General features: G+C 38.4%; 2 non-coding genes across 2 annotated transcripts; both read left to right on the top strand.

The window, feature by feature from the left end:
• Positions 1 to 3,149: 3,149 nt before the first annotated feature.
• LOC135267576 (small subunit ribosomal RNA) lies at positions 3,150 to 5,072 on the top strand. The gene has a single exon (XR_010335984.1). It is a non-coding gene; the product is annotated as a small subunit ribosomal RNA (ribosomal RNA).
• Positions 5,073 to 7,130: 2,058 nt separating this feature from the next.
• Positions 7,131 to 7,287, top strand: LOC135267569 (5.8S ribosomal RNA). Its single transcript, XR_010335978.1, has one exon. It is a non-coding gene; the product is annotated as a 5.8S ribosomal RNA (ribosomal RNA).
• The last annotated feature ends 213 nt before the right edge of the window (positions 7,288 to 7,500 follow it).

Here is a 7,500-nt window from a genome sequence, read left to right as displayed (position 1 = left end):
TTTCTTGTAAGACGTTTATTTGCAGTTGCTTTCGACTGCGACGAAGTACAGCGTTCAATTGACTTTGTACATAGTACAGACGAAGTACGACGTTTGCGAAGTACGGCACTCAAAATCATGATTTTCTTGTAAGACGTTTATTTGCAGTTGCTTCCGACTGCGACGAAGTACAGCGTTCAATTGACTTTGTACATAGTACAGACGAAGTACGACGTTTGCGAAGTACGGCACTCAAAATCATGATTTTCTTGTACGACGTTTATTTGCACTTGCTGTCGACTGCGACGAAGTTTAGCGTTCATTTGACTTTGTACATAGTACAAACGAAGTACGACGTTTGCGAAGTACGACACTCAAAATCATGATTTTCTTGTACGACGTTTATTTGCACTTGCTGTCGACTGCGACGAAGTTTAGCGTTCATTTGACTTTGTACATAGTACAGACGAAGTACGACGTTAGCGAAGTACGGCACTCAAAATCGTGATTTTCTTGTACGACGTTTATTTGCACGCGCTGTCGACTGCGACGAGGTTTAGCGTTCACTTGACTTTGTACATAGTATAGACGAAGTACGACGTTTGCGAAGTACGGCACTCAAAATCGTGATTTTCTTGTACGACGTTTATTCGCACGTGCTGCCGACTGCGACGAAATGCAGCGTTCATAGTACAAACGAAGTACGACGTTCACAAAGTGATGAAGTAAAACGTAAACAATAAATAATAATAATGCAACCCACAATACACTAATTGTGTATTAAAATTGCATAACCTACACGAAGTACGACGTTCAAGAATACTAAAGAATTTTATTTGTGTTGTATATAATGAAAAAACAGCAAATTTTTTTGCAAATTACGTATCTGTAAATAAATGTAAACATTTAGCAACTAATCAAAATTGTTTTTTTTGCCTAGATATTAAAGTAAAACATAAAAATACATTAAATTTATAAAATGCAACCCGCAGCACACTAGATGTGCATTAATATTGCATAACCTTCACGAAGTACGACGTCCAAAAATATTAATTTTTTTTTATATTGAGGTTAAAAGTGAGAAAACATAAATTAATAATAATGCAACCTGCAATACACTTAATATGTACTGATCTTGCATAACCTTTACGAAGTACTACGTTCAAGTATAAATTAATATTATTGTGACTCGCAATACACTAAATTTGTATCAATATTGCATAACCTACACGAAGTACGACGTTCAAGAATATTAAAGAATTTTATTTGTGTTGTATATAATAAAAAAACAGCAAATTTTTTTGCAAGTTACGTATCTGTAAATAAATGTAAACATTCAGCAACTAATCAAAAATGTTTTTTTGCCTAGACATTAAAGTAAATCATAAGAATACATTAAATTTATAAAATGCAACCCGCAGCACAACAGATGTGCATCAATATTGCATAACTGTTACGAAGTACGACGTCCAAAAATATTAAATTTTTTTTTATATGAAGGTAAAAAGTGAGAAAACATAAATTAATAATAATGCAACCTGCAATACACTTAATGTGTACTGATGTTGCATAACCTTCACGAAGTACTACGTTCAAATATAAATTAATATTATTGCGACCCGCAATACACTAAATTTGTATCAATATTGCATAACTTACACGAAGTACGACGTTTAAAAATATTAAATGTTTTATTTGTAGTTTGCATATAATAAAAAAAAAACAAATTTTGATGTAAATTACGTATCTATAAATAAACGTACACATTTAACAATTAAATAAACATAGTATTTTGGCCTAGATATTAAATTAAAACATAAAAATGCATAATATTTATTAAAATGCAACTTGCAATACACCAAATGTGTATTAATATTGCATAACCTTTACGAAGTACGACGTTCACGAAGTACGTCGTTTACGAAGTGCGACGTTTACGAAGTACGTCGTTTACGAAGTGCGACGTTCACGAGGTACGTCGTTTACGAAGTGCGACGTTCACGAAGTACGTCGTTTACGAAGTGCGACGTTCGCGAAGTACGACGTCTACACATTAGGGCACTCAAAATTATTGTTACGTTGTACGACATTCAGACGTTCCAACTGCGACTAACTACAGCATTCATTTGACTTTGCACATACGACGAACGAAGTACGACGTTTACGAAGTACGGCGCTTAAAATAATTTTGTTTTTATTAATTAATTATTTTTTTTAAAACAAACGTTTTTATAATTAAATTTTATAATGGTTTAAATATAAAATATGACTTTTTAATATTATCAATATTTAAAATATTTTCTCCCTTTTGTGTGTATGCCTTATAGTTATAGAGCTGTGCGCTTCGGTAGACGTCGCCTGTGGAGCTATGTCAGTGGAGCGGTGCGCACATCCAATACCGAGCGGCTGCCTCGATCGGTGTCGCGCTGGTATACATATGGTAGTGGTGTGTGTCGATGCGTTGAGTGAGGCGATATGAACGGTGTAACGGTTTAGTCGAAGTTTATCATAAATGACGACGACAAAACGACCGATTATGTATACGTTCTGCATTTGCTTCCAATTTATCGACGTTTATTGCACATTTCCGCTATCGAATTCGAATAGGGCTTTGCTTGCGAGATTGCTTTATTTTGTGATTTTGTGGCTCGCCCAGTTCCCCACAGCGAGATTGCGGATGCGGCAAAACGTATTCTCTTACGTTGGCGGTCCTTATGCAATCAAACTTTGTTGAACTAACAAATGTTTGTGATTTAAACAAACAAAAATAATAAATGCGTCAACTCTCTAATATCCGAGCGAGAATATTTATATAATATTCGTAACGTTTATGGATTCGAAAGAATTTCATAAATTCACGTCGCATTCAATCTTGCGAAGAGTGAAGAGAATGTTTGAACTTTTAAATCGGCAAAGGTAAAAAATAATATTATAAATATTATTATTATGCCTTTATTGACCGATATATGTGTTGTGGTGTTTAACGACTACGACGACGATGATGACGATACATTTATCTCTATATCGTACGAAGAAAAGAAGAAACAGCGTGGCGTTACTTTCTTATATGTTAGATTGTTTCGCACAAACGCGCATATTCTTCATCTTTATAAACGATGATGATGAGTATTTTATTCTCTCGTCTGTCTCAAAAAACACAAAAACACAGTTCCCTGGTTGATCCTGCCAGTAGTCATATGCTTGTCTCAAAGATTAAGCCATGCATGTCTCAGTACAAGCCAAATTAAGGTGAAACCGCGAAAGGCTCATTAAATCAGTTATGGTTCCTTAGATCGTACCCACATTTACTTGGATAACTGTGGTAATTCTAGAGCTAATACATGCAAACAGAGCTCCGACCGGAGACGGAAGGAGCGCTTTTATTAGATCAAAACCAATCGGTGGCGGTTTCGCCGTCATCGTACAACTTGGTGAATCTGAATAACTTTACGCTGATCGCACGGTCTCGCACCGGCGACGCATCTTTCAAATGTCTGCCTTATCAACTGTCGATGGTAGGTTCTGCGCCTACCATGGTTGTAACGGGTAACGGGGAATCAGGGTTCGATTCCGGAGAGGGAGCCTGAGAAACGGCTACCACATCCAAGGAAGGCAGCAGGCGCGCAAATTACCCACTCCCGGCACGGGGAGGTAGTGACGAAAAATAACGATACGGGACTCATCCGAGGCCCCGTAATCGGAATGAGTACACTCTAAACCCTTTAACGAGGATCAATTGGAGGGCAAGTCTGGTGCCAGCAGCCGCGGTAATTCCAGCTCCAATAGCGTATATTAAAGTTGTTGCGGTTAAAAAGCTCGTAGTCGAATTTGTGTCCCGCGCCGCCGGTTCATCGTTCGCGGTGTTAACTGGCGTTTCGCGGGACGTCCTGCCGGTGGGCTTAGCTCGAGAGGGCGGCCCAACTCAATCCCGCCGCGGTGCTCTTCATTGAGTGTCGAGGTGGGCCGGCACGTTTACTTTGAACAAATTAGAGTGCTTAAAGCAGGCTAAAACTTCGCCTGAATACTGTGTGCATGGAATAATGGAATAGGACCTCGGTTCTATTTTGTTGGTTTTCGGAACCCCGAGGTAATGATTAATAGGAACGGATGGGGGCATTCGTATTGCGACGTTAGAGGTGAAATTCTTGGATCGTCGCAAGACGGACAGAAGCGAAAGCATTTGCCAAAAACGCTTTCATTGATCAAGAACGAAAGTTAGAGGTTCGAAGGCGATCAGATACCGCCCTAGTTCTAACCATAAACGATGCCAGCTAGCGATCCGCCGACGTTCCTCCGATGACTCGGCGGGCAGCTTCCGGGAAACCAAAGCTTTTGGGTTCCGGGGGAAGTATGGTTGCAAAGCTGAAACTTAAAGGAATTGACGGAAGGGCACCACCAGGAGTGGAGCCTGCGGCTTAATTTGACTCAACACGGGAAACCTCACCAGGCCCGGACACCGGAAGGATTGACAGATTGAGAGCTCTTTCTTGATTCGGTGGGTGGTGGTGCATGGCCGTTCTTAGTTGGTGGAGCGATTTGTCTGGTTAATTCCGATAACGAACGAGACTCTAGCCTGCTAAATAGGCGTATTTCGACATCCCAAATGCCGGCTGGAGCCGGGTTCGCCCGGTCTCTATGTGCGGTTTTTACTGTCGGCGTACAAACAATTCTTCTTAGAGGGACAGGCGGCTTCTAGCCGCACGAGATTGAGCAATAACAGGTCTGTGATGCCCTTAGATGTTCTGGGCCGCACGCGCGCTACACTGAAGGAATCAGCGTGTCCTCCCTGACCGAGCGGTCCGGGTAACCCGCTGAACCTCCTTCGTGCTAGGGATTGGGGCTTGCAATTGTTCCCCATGAACGAGGAATTCCCAGTAAGCGCGAGTCATAAGCTCGCGTTGATTACGTCCCTGCCCTTTGTACACACCGCCCGTCGCTACTACCGATTGAATGATTTAGTGAGGTCTTCGGACCGGTGCGCGGTGGCGTTTCGACGTTGCCGATGTTGCTGGGAAGATGACCAAACTTGATCATTTAGAGGAAGTAAAAGTCGTAACAAGGTTTCCGTAGGTGAACCTGCGGAAGGATCATTAACGTGTAAATGTTGTTGTTTAGTTGTCACACATACACACACATTTTGTCTGTGCTGATCAACAAAAAACACACATACATACACTATTCGTATGATGATCAATTCTCATACAAAATTCTTTATTATGCGTCGAACGGAAAAGCAACAACGGGTCGTCTTGCATTAAGCGGATCTGTTGTTACGTTTTTCGATTTATTTTATAAATCGATTGTAAACGTGCCGTAAACGACGTTTTCAAAGAATTTTTTCGAACATTAACACGAATCAATATTGTCGAAAGATGGTTATGTGCTAACGTTTTATTATTGCTTTCGCAGTGCCGGTCTTAGCGTATTTCCATCATCGTATTCGCTTCGAAAAAAAGTACTAATACACAGTGGTGGTGTATAATTAATGTGCAAGAGATGTTGTTGTTGTTGTTGTAGTATTTGTATATGGTTGGAGTTATTTATAATAACAAACAAGAATGAATGAATGAATAATAATGGTGTCTGCCAATACGATCGTACTTTATGTACACGACTAAAACTTTATACATACAAACCATAATAATAAATAAACTCGAAACAACCAACAACAAAATTAATACGCTACTGTACATACAAATACACATTTATACATACCATCATTTTACTTAACCGATGGTGAGTGATGTTTGAAAAATAAACGCTTAGGCTTACGGTTTTGTAAGCCAGTCTTTGCGTATTTTCTTCATCGTATTCGCTTCGGAAAAAAGAAAATAAAGATGGTGTATAATTAATGTGTAAAAGAGATGTTGTAGTTGTAATTTAATTTGTAAATGGTTGGAGTTTATTAATAAATAAAAGGGGCTGTCTATTCGTCTGTACTTTATGTACAAGACTAAAACTTTATACATACAAACCATAATAATAAATAAACTCGAAACAACCAACAACAAAATTAATACGCTACTGTACATACAAATACACATTTATACATACCATCATTTTACTTAACCGATGGTGAGTGATGTTTGAAAAATAAACGCTTAGGCTTACGGTTTTGTAAGCCAGTCTTTGCGTATTTTCTTCATCGTATTCGCTTCGGAAAAAAGAAAATAAAGATGGTGTATAATTAATGTGTAAAAGAGATGTTGTAGTTGTAATTTAATTTGTAAATGGTTGGAGTTTATTAATAAATAAAAGGGGCTGTCTATTCGTCTGTACTTTATGTACAAGACTACAAAAACGTTTTATAACAATAAAAAGCTCGAAACAACCAATAACAAAATATACTACTACTATACTACTATACATACAAACGCACATTTATAAATACATAAAATCAATTTACTTTATCGATAGTGAGTGATGTTTGGAAAAAAACGCTTAGGCTTACGGTTTTCGGGTACCTGGGTTCCGCATGCGTCGAAGTAATAATTTACTTTAACGACGCGACGAACCGTAGGAATCTAAATAAAAAAGTTTATTAACTTTTTTAGATTCTGTGGGTTTTAAATGATATACGCCCGACTGACGAAGGAACGTTTTGCACTGCCTGTGCTTTTCTTTTGATTCGTTTTTATGTCGACGGACGTTCTTAGAATGCCCACCAAACGACGTATCACACAAAACACCCTACAATTGTATTGTTTGGTAAATATTGTTGTGATTAAGTTTGTAGCTGTGGCGTTTGTTTGAAGAAAACGTCTGGTTTTTCGACATATTTTCTATTTAATAAATATACATAATGCTTATCGCAAAAGGAGCAGAGTTTTATAGACAAAGTTGATAGAGAAAAAAAACCTAATAGATATATATACGTATTTATAAAACGTTAATATCATCGGGTTATTCTTTATGTAAACTTAAACTATAACTGCATACTCTTTTCGATAAGTAGAAACAAATGCCACTTTAATTAAATAAAATATTATAAAATATAACGCCGAACGTTTCTTTCGATTGGTCCGTTTCTCACATATACATCACAATTGTAATAACCTTAAGTAGTTATTTTTGTTGTTGTGTGATGATGAAACGATTTCGATGTGGAACGGTGCGTTATGTAATAATATTTTAAATTTGTTTGAAAAGATTACCCTGAACGGTGGATCACTTGGCTCGTGGGTCGATGAAGAACGCAGCTAATTGCGCGTCAACTTGTGAACTGCAGGACACATGAACATCGACATTTCGAACGCACATTGCGGTCCTCGGATATACTGTTCCCGGACCACTCCTGGCTGAGGGTCGTGTCAATTTCAAAGACTGCTCGGTTTTTGTCTTAAACACAGCGCACAATGTTGTGTAGACAATTACGTCGGAGCGTGTTGGGTGCAAATATGACGCGTTACTATAATTGTTAATTGATTGTCGGTTGTCATAATAAAATATTATGCAACGTAGACAACAATAAAAACAATATAAATAATAACGCGGCATCCTAAAACGCAATAGCGGCTGACA

The sequence above is a fragment of the Tribolium castaneum genome, unplaced genomic scaffold, assembly GCF_031307605.1.
Source record: "Tribolium castaneum strain GA2 unplaced genomic scaffold, icTriCast1.1 ptg000053c, whole genome shotgun sequence".
NCBI lineage: Eukaryota > Metazoa > Arthropoda > Insecta > Coleoptera > Tenebrionidae > Tribolium > Tribolium castaneum.
The sequence above is the reverse complement of the archived record's forward strand: the minus strand, read 5'-3'. Positions and strand labels throughout refer to the sequence as shown.